The sequence below is a fragment of the Thermobia domestica genome, chromosome 5, assembly GCF_964235325.1.
Source record: "Thermobia domestica chromosome 5, izTheDome1.hap1.1, whole genome shotgun sequence".
In the NCBI taxonomy this organism is placed as follows: Eukaryota; Metazoa; Arthropoda; class Insecta; order Zygentoma; family Lepismatidae; genus Thermobia; species Thermobia domestica.
The window spans coordinates 290,708,511-290,726,042 of record NC_137458.1 but is presented as its reverse complement, the minus strand read 5'-3'; the positions used below and the strand labels follow the sequence as shown (position 1 = coordinate 290,726,042).

General features: G+C 35.4%; 1 protein-coding gene across 1 annotated transcript in view; it reads right to left on the bottom strand.

Moving 5' to 3' along the window:
• Nucleotides 1–17,532, bottom strand: part of Obp73a (Odorant-binding protein 73a) — a 103,122-nt gene that overhangs the window by 44,014 nt on the left and 41,576 nt on the right. The window lies entirely within an intron of this gene.

Below are 17,532 nucleotides of genomic sequence, written 5' to 3'. Positions count from 1 at the left end.
TAACAAAACGTAACATGAAAATAAATGTGAATTATATATGACTTTATATGGTTTGAACTTCGTAGTTTTGTTGTCATCTGAAGTAAGGAAATTTCCTGACCCATCCATAATTGAAAAAAGTGTTAGTGAGAAGTGTGGCCAGTACTGTACATGCTACTTTTTCCCTCCCTAACACCACAATTTCTTGAGAAGAAATAGACCAATTTCCGCAGCAGTACCTTACATAGGCTCTATGTAGGCTACATGTCAGCATAATTGGAAAATGATAACTGCAAAAATAAAGTTGGAAAATATATTGGCCCAACGTAGTTTCTGAAGTGTATGTTGGACAACCGACAATTTGTTGCCATTTATCCAACAGTGTCAACCTCGCAATTCTCATAGTACGTAGTTATATATTTCCTTCGAAGGGCGTGGGTTGGAAATACTGGATAAAACGGTCATTTATAATATAAGTCCAACGTTGGTTTTTAGCTAGCCTACTGTTTTACCACTGTTATGATTGGAGGATGAGAAAAGATAGTGTTTACTAAAATTTAATTTACTAAACAGAGACCTCATTTTAGAAAGTTCTTAGCAAAATTCGCGGATTACATCGTATTGCAAAAGATACAAAAAGATTTATAATTGCTATGCCGAACTAAGTCGCAAATTTGACGTTGCGTTGACGGAAAACGATACGGAATGAGGTCACTGTCACGTCATTTTCTTTGAAAGAAAGTGGAAATGATTTGAGCACTGTTTGTACAGTAGTTCTCAAACGCGAACAAATGCCGATTGTAAACGCAGTAATAACAATTTGTTGAATTCGTAATTCCGTATCGTAGCCGTAACAAAATGAAAAGGCGGTTTTGGCTACAATAACGTAATAGTGAACTCAGACATGGTATACTCGTATGTATTAATCCAAAAACAGACAGTTTTTACGAACTTGAGTCCTGATGTTTTGCGATACAAAGATTGTGTTTTCCATAAACGTAAAGATCTTTACAAGAATTGTCTTTGTTTCGCTTAATGGACAGACAAGATACAATTCGACTCAGTATGGTGTTTGAAGGCCTTGCGGAAAATACGAATAACCTTGGCATCATTTTATATGACATTTAAAAAAAAATCAAAGGTGAATCAGCTTGTTTTTCTCTTATGGTTTATTCATTGTTTGTTGCATCTCTCGGCAGTTAATTGCCTATTGTATTATGTTGTCAATGATGTACGAACAGTGCATTCTAGTCTAATGGGGTAATTTATTAAGTGATAACAATCTTTCATTTTCACGTGTGATAAGAAGGTGACGGTTTTCAATTAAGCTTTTACTTAAATTATAATTGTGGAGATAAAATGCTTCAGCGATTTCTCCTTAACCATGCTGAATAGCAAAATTTTCTCACTTGAATATCTTTTGTTTTTTTATAAAATAAGCCGTGAAGGCTAAATGTAAAACTTCATGATGGAATCGCGTGAGTTAATTATTTTTCGTTTTACGTGATACAGTAATAAGCAGATTTACGAGTGTCAAGTCCCGATATCAAGATAATAGTAAGGAAAGTAAAAGTAAAAATTGCTTCCCTTAAGGGATTAATAAAGGTCTAACAAGGGAACATCTTATATTGATAGTAGTATTGCCGAATCAAACAATGCACAATCGATAGTGGAGTGAAGAAAAGTGAGAAATCCAAAGTTTTACGGGCCGACACTCAGAAACACAGAAGATACAGAGAAAAGAAGGATTTAGAGTTATATGAAGATAGCAATGCAAAAAATACACTGACACAGAAAGAATTTCAAAATGTTTCAAGTAATCAAAATATTTACACAACAGTATAATAAACAAACATTGTACTCACAGACATGCTGAATAACATCATATGTAATGAAGCACACAATGCAAATTATAACAAAACCAATAACGTGTGAGGTGATACAATATGACGTGCATCAGAAATGTGAGCCTCCTAATTAATTGCCAACCCAAGCGCATGCATCATTTCAGTTTTGTGTGCTGTGTTTGATAATATTCTGATTTTCAACTTGGGCAAAACTGCTTCGACATTTTGCTTCGTGACTTATTTTCGTACTTCAGTGATTATATTCTTGTTTGTGGCCTCAGGAATTCATACAAGCCTATCCTCAATCGTTAGCAACACTGCACATCAAGACTTTACAGGTATGGTTCTACTCATAATTAGATTTGCTAGATGTTATAATTTGTGTTCTGTACCATTTAACAAATCTACATTTTGTGCTCAGTTGGATATACTGCATTACATATGATGTTATTGAGCATGTTTGTGGGTATAATGTTTGCTTACTATACTGTTGTGTAAGTGTCATTTTGATTACTTTAATCATTTTGAAGTTCTTTCTGTGTCAGTGTATCTTTTGCATTGCTATCTTCACATGATTCTAAATTATTCTTCCCTCTGTATCTCCTGTGTTTCTGGGTGTCGGCCCGTAAAACTTTGGATTTCTCACTTTTCTTCACTCTTCTATCGATTACGCATTGTTTGATTCAGCAATGCTACTATCAATATAAGATGTTCCCTTGTAAGGGCTGTGTCTGTGGAACAGCGGCGCCATTTTCTGTATAACTTTAAGGAATTACACATTTACCAGTTTTCTTTCAGTGTTCAATTTTTTTTATTTTGCATAATACTTTATACATATAGGTATTCATCAGTTTTTTTCTTCTAATTAATAAATCCTATTTTCTCAGCAAAGAATATATATATAATCTCATGAACAATCGACAAAAATGTCTCCCGAAGAGACAGTAAAACCCTGCGGAAAATGTAAAGAAGAAATGAGATTTACCAGAGTTCTGTGATGCAAACATTTGATATTCTAATCATTTCTGTACTCACGCACCGAATCTATGATATATTTTTTTCACTCGCACGTGTCTGTTTTTGTGTTGCAGTTCTCACAAACAAAAGTGTAGCACTTCCCCGATTACGATGCATCTGATTAATACATATAGTCTAGGACAAGTATGAAAATATGTGTGCCTTTCAAGGATATCATCGATGTTCATTTGCTTGCTATGACCGTTCCTCAAAAATAACAAGTTCCTTAGTAGACCCTATTGTGAAAATGAAACACCGGAACATGCTTAAACCGTGCTGAAGACAATAAAGAGGACAGAGAAGACAGTAAACACTCGAAGCGCATTTATGAATAAATAGACTTCTGTTTATAATAAGGATTAAAAATATCTAAATATTGTCGCCTAGATGTGTATGCAATCCGTCACTCTTGAATGTTTTGAAGGTTGCATATTAGTGCGACGTAAAACGTGCATTTATGAATGACTGGGATACGGATAGACACCGTTAAAGTCGCCGTTACTCGAGTGAAGATGTTAACGGATGGATTTCATTAACGGAATTGGTCGAGATAATCGCTCTAGCTATCGATTACTAAAAATAGAATTCAAATATTCGCTTGCGTTCAAGTTATCATGTGGGAGGGAAGAAGATGGCGTATGTGTGAATAGGAGGTTGTTTTTTTTTTAATTCTGTACATGTTTTTTTTATAAAGGTAGTTGTTTTAATAATTTAATTGCTTCAAAACTTACTTAAATATGTTTCATGTGCAATAATAATCAAGATTAAAGAAAAAATATCTAAAGTGCAAACGATACATCAAAATATATCATCAATTTATCTTGAACAATAAATGATAATCACTGCAACAATACTAAAACTAATTATTCAACATTATTCAATCAAATCAATTTAATATTAATTTTAATTTTGCTAATAATTTAATCAACATGATAATTTAATCATGTAAATATTAAATGTAATCAGTGGGAATAATATATTTTGAATTGATATAAGTTAGTAAACAAACTAATGCAAATGGTGGCGGATTCTATATTTTATCATATTATTCATTGAATATAATCTAAAATTATACATCTGCAAATATATTATTATTTTAGAACAAACTCTTAACTTGATAAAATATTATAAAATATTTAACACCACCATATGTTTGAAGTTAATATTTGTTTTATACAATAAAATCATAGCCATAAAGTATAAATAATATATTTAATAGCTTTTACCTTTTTTTCAAATAGATAACATTGAAAAATACCTGATTTATTGAACCGATATGATTCTTTGCAACAAAATATATCCCGGTTTTTATATTTAATTTTATTTATTTAATTTAATTTTATTTTATTTCATTTAGTATCTTCCAGGACTTTATCAATTATCCCCTTCCCATTTTTCATTTTTTTTGGATACTTTTTGTTAATCCTTACCAATATATAAAATAACGTATGTATGTATCCTTACCAATATATAAAATAATGTGTTATAAGATTTTCGCATAGAATTTTCGCACAGGCGCGCGCACAGAATATCTTTGTTGGGAAGGGTCCGAAGTTTTGTCGGAGGTGGGGACCAATACGTCTATGTAGTGTTAAACCTGTACTATTCTGTGCCCGAAAAGACTTAAATAACTGTTAATTACTGCCACCTAGGCCCAATATTCTAGTATTGTTAATTACTGCCACCTAGGCCCAATATTGTTAATTACTGCCACCTAGACCCAATATTCTAGTATTGATAATTACTGCCACCTAGGCCCAATATTGTTAATTACTGCCACCTAGGCCCAATATTGTTAATTACTGCTACCTAGACTCAATATTCTAGTATTGATAATTACTGCCACCTAGGCCCAATATTCTCGGAAAATCTAACAGAACTAGATTAATTTTATAAGAAAAAGGAAGAGTACAGATGAGGAGTAAAATCAAATATTTAGGCTACATCAATAATTTCTGTGTTAAACAACTACAGTTGGGTTAAGGTGCTCAAATGTTAGTAGACTTATGAAGTTCTTTTCAGGGGGAGTAAGGATGCGCACGAGACGAGTCAAGACAAGATTTTCCTAACAAAATTTGAGTCGAGACACGGCTCTTCCAATAGAAAAATATACATTTTTCGAGTCGAGACATCACTTTTACAGCACATTTTCGAGACGAGACAGCCACATATCTTGTCTCGTGCGCATCTCTAAGTGGGAGGTCCGGACCCGGTGGTCCCCCTCGGTGGGTGCACCCCTGCCTAGAGCCATCAAATTTTGTTCATAGATTTTCACAAAATCTAATCGCGGGGGGGGGGATTGAAAACCATACAACCTGGAGGTTCAAAAAGTATAGACTATCTTAGAAGCACTCTACTATGTTGCAGGTTGCATAATTTCGTCTTCGTCCGTGCGAGGAACGGACATTTCTAATAGTTATTTTAATAAAACTGGTTGCCGAAAGTTTAATGTAAGTTGGTAGCTAAACCATTTAATAAACATTCTTGCAATACTACCCACTTCGTTGTTAAAACGATGTCTGCATTATAGATAATAATATACGCATACAAACTTGTTCATTACAGAGTTGATTTCATTATGGTTTTCTCTCAAGGTCTCTGTCCTCTTCCGACAAATGTAATCCATTGAGCATTAAGATATGAAAAAAAAGAAAGAAACAAAGAAACCAGAAATATGTCAAGCCTTGTGTATTAGATACTGGTATTTTAAGTGATGCAAAGAAGACAAGCAGTTTAGAATAAAACTGTTTGATTTACGCATTGCGTAAATCCGACGTTAGTTGATGACCTTGATACTTTTTCGTCTAATGATGATGTCCTTACGTAATTGTAAACAAAATGGAGTAATCATATAGTTTAAATACGTTGTTGTGATTATTTGTAGAAGGTTATCCTGTACATTTGTTCCTGTTTATATTTCTTTTATTTCGAAATCCTTCATAACAAACCACTCCCACTTTCAAATGAAACGAAAAAGTAATGAAAATTAACGATTTTTTTTTTTAATGTGTTATTTACTTTAGGTACTGCTTATTCCAGACATATTAAGAGTGAAGTTCCTCCCATTCCGAAGTTTCAAATTCCCTCTCCAAATTTTTTGAAGATATAGTTCATGAATCAGTGGCGAAGCTTGCTTCTTTTGTCGGGTGTAAGCGCCAAGGTAAGACTTCGTATACCGTCCTCATGTCTACCTTAAACACATTTGGCCTTATGCAGAGTCGTTTTCAAACGCGATTAGTGCCATACTAAAGAGTTCGACTAACATATGTCTCCTGCAGTAGTCAGTGTTTTAGTATGATGCTAATCATACGTCGAAACGACTCTGCATAAGGCGGTTGAAAACTAACTCAACTATAGTTAGCAGATGCGTTAAAGTTTCAATTTTTTTGTCAATAATAAACTGTAAATCAACGTAATTGTTGGTAGTTTATAATCCATGTGCATCAACGACATAAGGGGAGGTTATTTTTACTTTCCAAATATTACTTACTGTTTTTACTTATTTACTTTTCCGAAAATGCGAATAATTAACAAGTTCAAAATAACGAAATTAAAATAATAATGGATATGCCGCATACAAATGCTTGATTAGGAAATATTCAAGTAATATGTTATTCAAATAATCTAAGAACATTTCTGTTCGAATATTTTTTTAAAAAAAAATGAAATCTTGAAGTTTTACGTCCAACGGTTATGCCGGCTAGGCTAAAGAAGACAGTAATGATGAGAAATGAATGAAATGGTGGAATGAAGAAAGTGGGAGAACCCCGAGAAAACCCACCCATACGGTGTTTGTCCAGTACAAAGCTCACTTGGCGCGAGCTGGGATAGAACCAAGAGCCCCATGCACCAGAAGTGAACGCTCTACCACTTTTTTTTTTTTTTAAAAAAAACTTCCTGACTTATTTTTCTACTTTCATCACTTTTCAGGACTACTAGGCTCGACAGGGACACGAACACAGAAACATCGAGTTAAAATTCCACCCTTGCTACTGAGCCACCGCGCCCCTCTTGTTTGAATATGGAAATAAAAGATACTCATAAAATATATTGTTCGAAAACTCGCATAAGAAACAAATATTTCTATTTAGAAGCAGCAAATCGAATACTCGAGTGACAAATATTTGAAGAGTATGTTGAATTCGAATATTCTAATAGCAAATATTCGACGAATATGTTGCTAAAATGTTCAAATGACCATTTCTTTCTAATACGAATAGTTGAATACGGATTTGTTCGAGGGTCCCGGGTTCGATTCCCAGTGGGGGCATCCGGTCGAAAAAGTGTAAAACGCTTTTTCAGGCCAGCCACCCTGTATGAGGTTTTCCTGGGTTTTCCTTATTTACACCAGGCAAATGCCGGAGTGGTACCTAACTAATAAGTCCCAGGCTGCTTCCTTCCTCCCCCAATCCTTTCTTCCTTCCCTTTCCCCGGATAGTGTGCTCGCCGAGGGACGTCATCCCTCAAAACGTGACGGGCTAAATGGCCTTAGATGCCGAGAGCCTAGAAATGTAAATCCTAAATCCCTACGGATTTGTTCGAATTTCAAAAGCGCAACCGTTAACCTTCACAGTTTTTTTTTTTCTTTTTAATGAAAATCTGGCCAAGTAAGAAGTTTATTGGGAAGAAAGTAAAATTTCGTGATGCGAATTGCATTCATTTACTGGAAGCAAGTCAGTCATTAATAAGTCTTAACAGCGACTCAGTGAGAGTTTGACCCAGTTATCACACATCGACACGTGACTTGGGATTATCCAGCGGTGAAAGTGCTCTTACATATTAATAAGGAAAATGCATTGTGTTTGATTACTTTCGGCTGAACGCTTCGCAATGTGAAAATTTCTCATAAGTCACGGCTTCAAATGTCACTCTTAGCAACCAACTGACGCGAAAGGGATTCCATTCTTTAAAAAAAAAAAAAAAAAAAAAAAAAAAAAAAAACCGCACACTCTTCACTATACTTTTTCCAAGTGTATAATCTAAACGGCACTTCTTAAGTTCTGATTACTTACGTTTTTTATTTGTACAGCAAGAATTGATATACACGTTGTATATGTTCTTTTAAATAAATAATGGTACAAATTGACCATTTTAAATTCATTAAAAATACAAAGGGTAACTGTATTAAAACTATATTTCAATTGGACAATTTGTTCGGAATAAATCATAATCCCGACTAGATATTACATCATTTGGTGATACTTTTGAAGCATAGTGACGTATCATGCATACAGTAACATATTTCGGTGAATTACTCTCATTTGTACAGTAATATGTCTTTGAACTATTTTAAGTGTGATTGGCAGTTTAATTGCACCAAATCAACACCAACATTTTCAGTACCAACATCACTCAGATTTTCACTTCATATTGACACTAAATGCCAGAGACATACGTAAATGAAATTATGGCCCTGTTCATTTCAACTCAGGCAGAGTTTAGAAAATCTGTCAGAGTGATGTCACAGATATCCATTATAGTGAAATATAATAATCTAGATAGAAAGTTATGATACACGTATTTGGTTGCTTCGCAGAAAAAATATATTGAGCCGACTTAAGCTGCTTCAAAGTTCGAGGTTCATTTTGTTACAAGTTTTGACGCCAAAAATTGTAAATGGCTGTTTCTCAGGAACTATGAAAGATATTTCAGTCGGGTGTTTTGTTTTTGAAAGGTAATGGAAAGGCCTTGCAAATGCATATACAATAAATGTCATATGCAGTGTTTGGGATGTGCTATTAATATAAATACAAAAAATAGCCGCCTTTTGGGCCCGCAAAATCTCGAAAATGCCACCCTCAAAAATTGTATAATTTGCAGGATAGTTACAGCAATACCTCAAGTTGCACATCTATAAATTACATAGGGTGTATATTCCTGGTTTCAGTTTTACAAACGATTTGCATAAGCACATTTACAAGCTGAAAACGCGATCTTCACATTTGATATGCAAGATAGGCAATGTGAACTAGCAGTACCTGTATTTCATATGTGTGTTCTGTGTATGAAAGCTTCTTCTATACTGGCTGTTTCAGTATCACAGATAGCTTGAAGTCTTCCATATTGTCCAAGGGATGTGGTGGAGGAAGAACTTGAAGAATATTTTGCAAATGTATCACGCACTAATGTTCATGTTGCTGAATGCTATCAGGGAATTTATAGACCTTTGCAGGTTCACGTGGCAGCATAAAATTTACATGTATCTCCTGTGCCTCGAAGTAAATTGCAGTTGATTCTGCAACCCACCAGCAGTCATCATAAATAACAGCCAGAAACGTTTCCACGTTTATGTCGTGAGTTCGGCAGTGCTGTCTTTCACACTTCCTGAGAAGCAGCCATTTACAATTTTTGGCGCCAAAACTTGTGACAGAATGAACCTCGAACTTTGAAGCAGCTCAAGTCGGCCCAATATATATATATATATATTTTTTTCTGCGAAACAAACAAATACTTGTCTCATAACTTTGTATCTGGATTATATTTCAGTATAATGGATATCTGTGACATTACCCTGACACCCCCTACCTGTCTGCATTTGGAATCCACCTTATTGGGTTTCAACACCCCTACCCCGAACTTCTACAAGATATTATGGAAAACTACAAAATATATTAGGATATCAAAGAAACGCAGTGTGTGCCTTGAAGTGCGAATGCTCTTGAAATCCTTAGTCTATCTGAGTGTTCTACCGGAAGGCATGTTCTAGTCCATTTACCGTAACGAAGTTAGGCGGTTCCACAAATACAATAGAGCAAGGATAGGATGAGGACCGAGAAAAGTTTAACAATTGCCCAAATTCGAGAGGAATTCGAAGCCGATGGTTGTGTTACGATGTGCACAAAAAACGTTTTGGATGATCTGTGACAGCAACAAGTCCTTCATCCAATGCGAGTCGTCGAATTTTGAGGGTTGCAAAATGAAAGATCTACATTCCAAGACTGCTGCACGCAAGAAACAAGAATAACCCAGATCGTAGATTGGAGTACTGTGATTTTGTTTCAGAACATAATGGACAACGACGAAATGATGTCACTCCTCTAGACTTTTACTTATGGGGTTACGTCAAGAACGTTGATTATGGATAAAAGCTTCGTATATTGCCTGACCTACGAGTAGCCATTTAACTTTCCTATGTAGACATCGAATTTGACAGATGGTAGTCGGTAGTTCGTATTTCTGGTGTATCGATGATAACAGCCAACACTTCGGACACATAAATTAATATGTTGTTCATCGCATTGCAATGTAGTAACACAAACTATAACACTACCCCAAAATGAGATGTTTCCTTCAAACCATTTGGGAGATATTCACAATTAAACAGTGGATACAATCTTTTTTCAGTTTCAGTTTCCTCCCTTACGGGAGATTTATAAAGGAAGTCCCGGCCTTAGAGCCCTGTGGACTACGTCACTATATTTGTTTTAATTATAAATTGTTTGAAATAAGAATATGTACTAAAATGGCACAAGCCAAGATGGCCGAATTTGCCTGTTTCAAATAAAATTGTTTATCACACTATTAATGTAATAATACAGAAGGATAAGCGGCGAATGAACATATTGAAAATGAAATATAGTATATGAAAATTGTAACAAATAATAAAATTGTTCAAAGTAATGAATTGTAAATAGTAAAAATTTAATAAAAAATGAGAGCAAAGCTGCCCAATAGTTAGTGTTTACAGCGCCATCTCTTGATACAATCTTTGAGCCACTCTATATAAAATCTAATTATTAACTTGACATAACCTTGGCAATGATCATCCATTTTATAGACATTACTTATCCCGATTATTGCGGTATTTTTCGTGACAACAATAACCGCGATGATGGAGGTATTCGTGTATATATATAAACGAAATACAAACAAACACCTGTAAGTTGTGAGTATAAAATAGCCATAAGCAAAATACATTCAATTACATAATACTTCCTTTTATGCAATCATAATCTAATATTCTCAGAACAATTTAGGTTGGAAAATATTGCAATGAAAGCAGTTATGATGACATGGCTGATGTATGACGTTATCAGGGCATGATAGATAGACTCAATATAGGCTGTAGTTTGCACTTGATAGCAAAATACAAGAAAATAGGTAATAGACATTACCTCAGTTATTTTTCACAGTAATGGTTTTGTTACATTGTTTCTTTAAGTGGGGAATCTATTGTGGTTTAGTAGTAGAGTCAGGGGTAAAAGTACGGGGGAACGCGGGGAACGCCATCCCCTCACTTCCAGAAAATATCTGTGGCGTCCCGACACTTTCTAAGAAAATTACAATGGGCAAAGACAGACAAGGGGGACGGCGTGACGTTATGCATCCCCCTACCTTTTCAGAGCTACTTTTACCCCTGAGTAGAGTGCTCACTTCTGGTGAGAAGAAGTCTGATTTCATCCCAGTCCACAATAGTAATGCTGTTTTTTTTTTCTCAGTTCCCCATTTTTCCCAACTTTCTCTTCCATATATTCGTATTCTTTAGCTTAAAGACGGATCACGATTGCCGAATAGTTTGTTTGCCCACGAGACGAGACAAGACAATTTTTACTATAAGATAGGAAAAGAAACAGAGCTTTCCAATAGAAATATATGCATTTCCGAGACGAAATATCACGTTCAGAACATCTTTTGAGACGAAATATGCCTTGCTAAGCAGACGAAAGAGTTCATATTGTCTACTTTTGAACATATAAGATTTGTCCAAATGAAAAAGAGAGCAACATTTCCATCCCTGTATTGATAATTTAGATTCAATTACGTTTACGAGAGGTGGAAAGTGTTGTTGTTCAGAGTAATGTTCATAAGGACTTTTTTTTTTTTTTTTAAATGGCGAGAACAGTAACGCGGAATTGGAGTTATAAACTCAAGATTACTAGATAAGTTTATATATTATTGTTATTATTAAAAATACTATACTTGTTTCTATAATTATCACGCGCGTAACGAATATACGATAATTTTAAAGATGAAAATCGATTATTCCAGTCTCTGAGGTAAACAACCCTGCTTCGATAATTGTGGCTTCAATTTTTTGACTCGATTGTTGTGGTTTTCAGTCATGGAGCAGTTTCCGACTAAGCAACATATTGTGAAGACATTTTTACCAAAGTGATGAAAGAGCAAACGATAATGTGATAATACACCCTGCGATTTCTTCTTATGGATGCTTGTGAAATATCAGGTAAATTGAAATGAAATCTTTCAGTTTAATTTAATCGACCATACCTTTTAGGCCAAGGAAGACGATGGTTAAGGTAAATAAATGATGATGGAAGAATTGGTGGAATGATACAGTGGGAGGAAACGGGAGTACCTCGAGAAAACGCACGGACACGATTTTGTCCACTATAAACTTACTTGGTCGGCGATCGAATCAGGGACCCCAAGCACCAGAGGTAAGCGTTCTACCACTGAGCCACCGTGCCTCCCGTGACATCTTAGGTGTACACCAACAAACACTGCCTGCCGAGGGATGAGGGTGACATGTCCCCTCCAATCTTGGAACTGGGAGGACTGTCCCCTTATAATCCAATTAGAAATGTGTTTTTTGGAGAGAAATGTGATGATTTTGTGTCCGTTTGCCTCAAAGGAAAGTGAGATGAAATTGATGTCTCCCCCCCCCAGAATAAGCCTCAAATCTGGCCCCCTCTCAGTGTTGAAGACAACTCTGCTCCCCTGATCCTATGCAGCATTGCTTTTTAACTTCATAAATATTTTGAACATCGCTTTAAAAAAATCCGGAACGGTCTCACCCGTCCCCTCCAATCTTGAAGACAGATTTGCGCCGCTGTCAACAAACCGCGCACTCTTTTGGAACTGAAGCTAGAAATTATACGCGTGATTGAAGGCATAGCGACAGAAATCTGCGAAAAGTTATAAGCAATTATGTATGGAGCGTATAAATGCATGAATACTCCGTGGGGATGGTCATATGCCTGACATTATATTTCAGATGTGAATATGAAAGATGTTGATGATTACGTATATAAAATATAATCGTTTGTACGAAGCTGTTTTATTAAAAAAAAAAAAAAAAAAAAAGATTCAAATTCTGCGTCTGTGTACAACATGCTATTGCCTACCATTCTTCTCGTTTTTATATGCCTAGTATAAAGTGCATTTCAGAGACTGCTGCGGCAAAGCAATCGCTCGAAGAAGGAGTATGGGTAGTTCAAACCTTCACCTATTCTCGTTCACAAAGTAAGGCCATCCACTTTCAAAACGTGAGTGCAACACTGACATTCTCACAGGCTAAGAAATTACTTCTAGCCAGAAAGCAATCTGTAAGTGGGAGGAGGAGAGGATGCAATAAAACTATTAATTCTATAATGTCACTTCCAAAAAAAAAAAAAAAATAAATAAATAAAATAAAATAAAATAAAATAAAATAAAAATGATAACGTTAATGAAAAAAGTTACACCAAAATTGAAAGGAAATAATATTACATAAGAAGCAAATCATTTGTTTTTTGATTACGTGTGCCACGTAGGTGGATTGGAAATTAAAAGCAGTGACTACTTGCAGTGTTACTCGTTTATTTTATCCCTAAGGCATTGAAATCGCTGTCAGGCATATTGAACAATTATAACGTACAATATCTAACAATTTATGTCAGTAATGGCGACCCGCAAATGAAGATTACAAATGCATAATTTCTCTTTCAAATTCTTGTTTAAAAAAGAAAAAAAAACGAAAAACGAAAAAAAATAACAAAGCTCATTGTTCCCATTAAAAGAAATGTATATTCTTTTATTGTGCATTGAATATTTTTATTTTAATAGTAATGGGGGCTTTGGACTTAAGTCCCAGAAACTTTATTTATTATTTTAAAGTAAATGAAATATCTTGCAGAATTTTCACATTTGCAGGAATAAAGTTAGCAAAGCCCCCGACACAAAATCGTAAATACGCCACTTCGAACACTGAGGAGGAGGCCTCTAGATAGAGAAGTTAGCTGCGAATATATTGAATAAGCAGTCGCGGACAGACGACAAAGGGTGGTCCTCCACAGGCCTATCCGACAGGGAGTCTAGGAGGCCGCCCCCTCTATATTTTTACTGGCCCCCTAAAATTTTCACAGTAGGCTTGGAAATGAACTATAGAGTAATATGGTGATGAACTATAATATAGTTGGATCGGGTTCCCCGTAATTTCTACCGCACACCTACATTTTATGGCTGGCTACAGGCCTGGTCCTCCAGCTTGGAGGTTTGGCGTGAGGCTAACATCATCATCCTGTTAAAAAAAAAAAAGAAAAAGAAAACAAAGTCACTTGTTCAAAAACAACCACAGAAAGCTCGGACCAGGACGGATAACTTGGCACAACCTCACCAAAGTGAAATGGACATGAAATCGTTCACAAACGAATAATATCAGCAATTAAACGGGTTGAATTTATTAATGATAGACTTTCTTTTATTACTCTGAAAGGACGGTGATGTCATATTATTGCTGTAAATGTACGTCAGCGTTTCCCAACCTTTTTCAACTTGCGGCACACTAGAGGTGTAACTTAAATTCTCGCGGCACACCCATATTACACACACACACACATACATATATATATATTTACTATTATTATTTGTAAATATAAAATACCGTAGTATTTTTCTGTGATTACTGATCTCCTTAGAGAGAAGAAAGCTCGATCACTGGTTTCCCCCCCGTGGTAAACCTTTGTACTTATTTTTCATTCTAATTTTAAAATAGAAAACAATTACAATAAAATATAGGACTAAGGTTTTTAAAAATCCACTTTCTCTTTCGAAAACTGTATCTAACCTTTCTCTAAAAAGGAAGATCACTAAATAATTAAGAAGTAAACAAATGTACCTTTAAAACACAAATGTAGGTAATGTGTATGCATGTTTGCTTTGTTGAATTTATTGAATGATATGTTAAAATTTCAAGTTACGAAATAGTCTGCAACAATAAAGAAACAATAATGGTCATGACAATGATAAATACGTTTTTCAACATTAAAAATGTACAGAAAAGTAACGCAGTATGAAACTTAAAATTGTAGATTTATAGTAGAGGTTCATAGTAATGTGAAATACAAATATACATTTTTCCCTATGTTTTGAAATTTGGTTCCTATAGAATTAATAATTTGTTTCGATTTCCTCGCGGCACACTAGCGGCCCATTCGCGGCACACCAGTGTGCCGCGGCACACCGGTTGGGAAACGCTGATGTACGTACATGTCCCAACAGAAAATACAGTTGGCAGAATACTTTTTTTCTGTATCCTGAGAATGAAAAAGAAAAGTTAAAAAGGAAGTGTTTTGATGATGTGGAGGTTGTGAAAAGAGCTTCGCATAGGGCACTGGACGATAACAAAGTTAAAGAGTTCCAGAGATGCTACAAACAGTGGGAAAGAGAACTGGAGAAATGCATCTCGTATGATGGAGATTACTTTGAAGGAAACTGAATGAATTAAAAAAAACACTTAATAAAGTAATTTTTAAGGACGAAGTCCGGTTTCTTTTGTTTCTCTCCTCAGGATATAAAATTTACTATTTTAATGTTGGTAGAGTATGGGGGAAACTAAGGTTCATATTTATCATTGTGGATTTCTACGTGTAGTGGCTTCCAGTACAGCGGGGGACACTTCTAAATGGTACACCTTAGCCGTAAATCTCCATATGGCTGTACCATTTAGAAGTGTCCCCCGCTGTACAATCATATCAGTAAAAATACATTAGAAAGCCAATTGGATATTCAGCAGTATACTTATCAATTGTGCTATTCTAATTTCATTTACACAATGTTAATACCACTTGCAACACTGGACAATAGGGATAAAATAACGAGACATTATAATAACGAATTCAGTTTTTACAAGAGTCTCGCTGAATTCTGAAAATCAAGGTTTTATGTTTATAGCATATATGCTTAGGGCCTACATTCTTCCAGCAAATGAAATAGGCCTACATTATTTAAACATTTTGCTAAGAATCTACGTAAACAGTGAGAGTGTCCATTAACTGTCTAGGTCGTCACTTTCAATATTCTAATGAGTTAACGACATCTTTTTACAATGAATTTGTTTTCTTCTTCTTCTTCGTAGTCAGTGCACATACATTTTCTGTTTTTTTTTTTTTCAAAAACTAGTAAATACAAGAGCCCGCATAACAAAGGGAGAAAGTTCACAATTATATAATGGTAGTTTGTTTTAAAACTACTTATGCTCTTTTTATTAACGTAACGTTATTGTTTACTGAACATACTAACTGATAGGCGCTCTTTACGGAATGTCAGCGTGAAAGTTGTAGATATTTAACATTGAATCTACTTCAACATCAGCAAATTAATTGATTTGGAGTTTACTTTATCTTTCAGCATATACGCTATAGGAGATGCGGAGCTACACCTTTACGTGAGTTCCGAATTACATAAGCTCTCGCAGAGAATCGAATCCGGATCTCTCACGCCGGAAAAAATGAATAAATCATTAAGTTTCACGTCCCACGGTTATGCCGGTTAGGCTAAAGAATACGGTGATAATGAGAAATGAGTGAAATGGTGGAATGAATAAAGTGGGAGGAAACGGGAGAACCCCGAGAAAACCCACGAACACGGTGTTTGTCCACCACCAAGTCCACACGGCGCGAGCTGGGATCGAACTAGGGATCCCAAGCACCGGAGGTGAACGCTCTACCACTGAGCCACCGCGCCCCCCAACTCTCTCATGCCGGAAGCCCATACGCTAACATTATAGCTACAAGGGACCTCTTGTTTGTTTGTAGTTGATATGCAAATTTTATACTTTGTTTATTGCTGTACGTGGTATAAGTTATCGAATCTTAATTCTCAATTTATTCCTTAATCCACCTTTATAATGTTACGTTTACCATTTATTGAAATATCTTGCATCATGGTTAATTGGTTAACAGAAACTTCCGCACTAAGCAAACTCCGTTGTTCAACGTATTACAATATATACAGGATGGCCCAAATGTAGGTATACACTCCTGCATTGATCAAGTATAACATTCTAGTTTATGGATTTATTTGGTTCGGCTCTTCTGATCTTAAGGTATAGGTTAAAAAAATAAGAACAAACAATAAAGAAAGTAAGTCTACCTGATAGATAGCACTAAGAAATGATATAAAATGTAATGAGCTGATCAGTACGGTACTGTATATCTACTTTTAGGCCATCCTGTATTTCTTGAAATGTAAATGAAAAATGGAATCCATCAGTCTTATGTTTCACGATTATGGCCTGTAGGCTCAAGAAGGCGAATTATTAATGGAACCAAATGATTATGGAAAGAATTTGTTGGAATGAGAATGTGTGAGGAAACAGGATAACCTACGACACGATACTCACATACCACAAATTCACATAACCTGGGATCCAATCTTGTACCCTTCGCAGCATCCAATCATGTACCCTTCGCAGCAGAAGTGAGAGCGCTTTACTATTTAGCCACTGTGATCTCATCTTTCAGTTGTAGTTAAGATCTTTATATCTCGACATATACAACATTTTCATCTATACATGCATATATATATATATACACTATCATAGACGGGTGCTATTTACTGCTTTGCTTTGATAATCTAAAAAAAAAAGTCTATTGGCAGACTGTTGCGAATAACCACAACATACATAATTCAGCGCAACATGCAAACCTCTACCTCAGTAGACCAGCCCTAGCTCCTACCTTCAAAACTT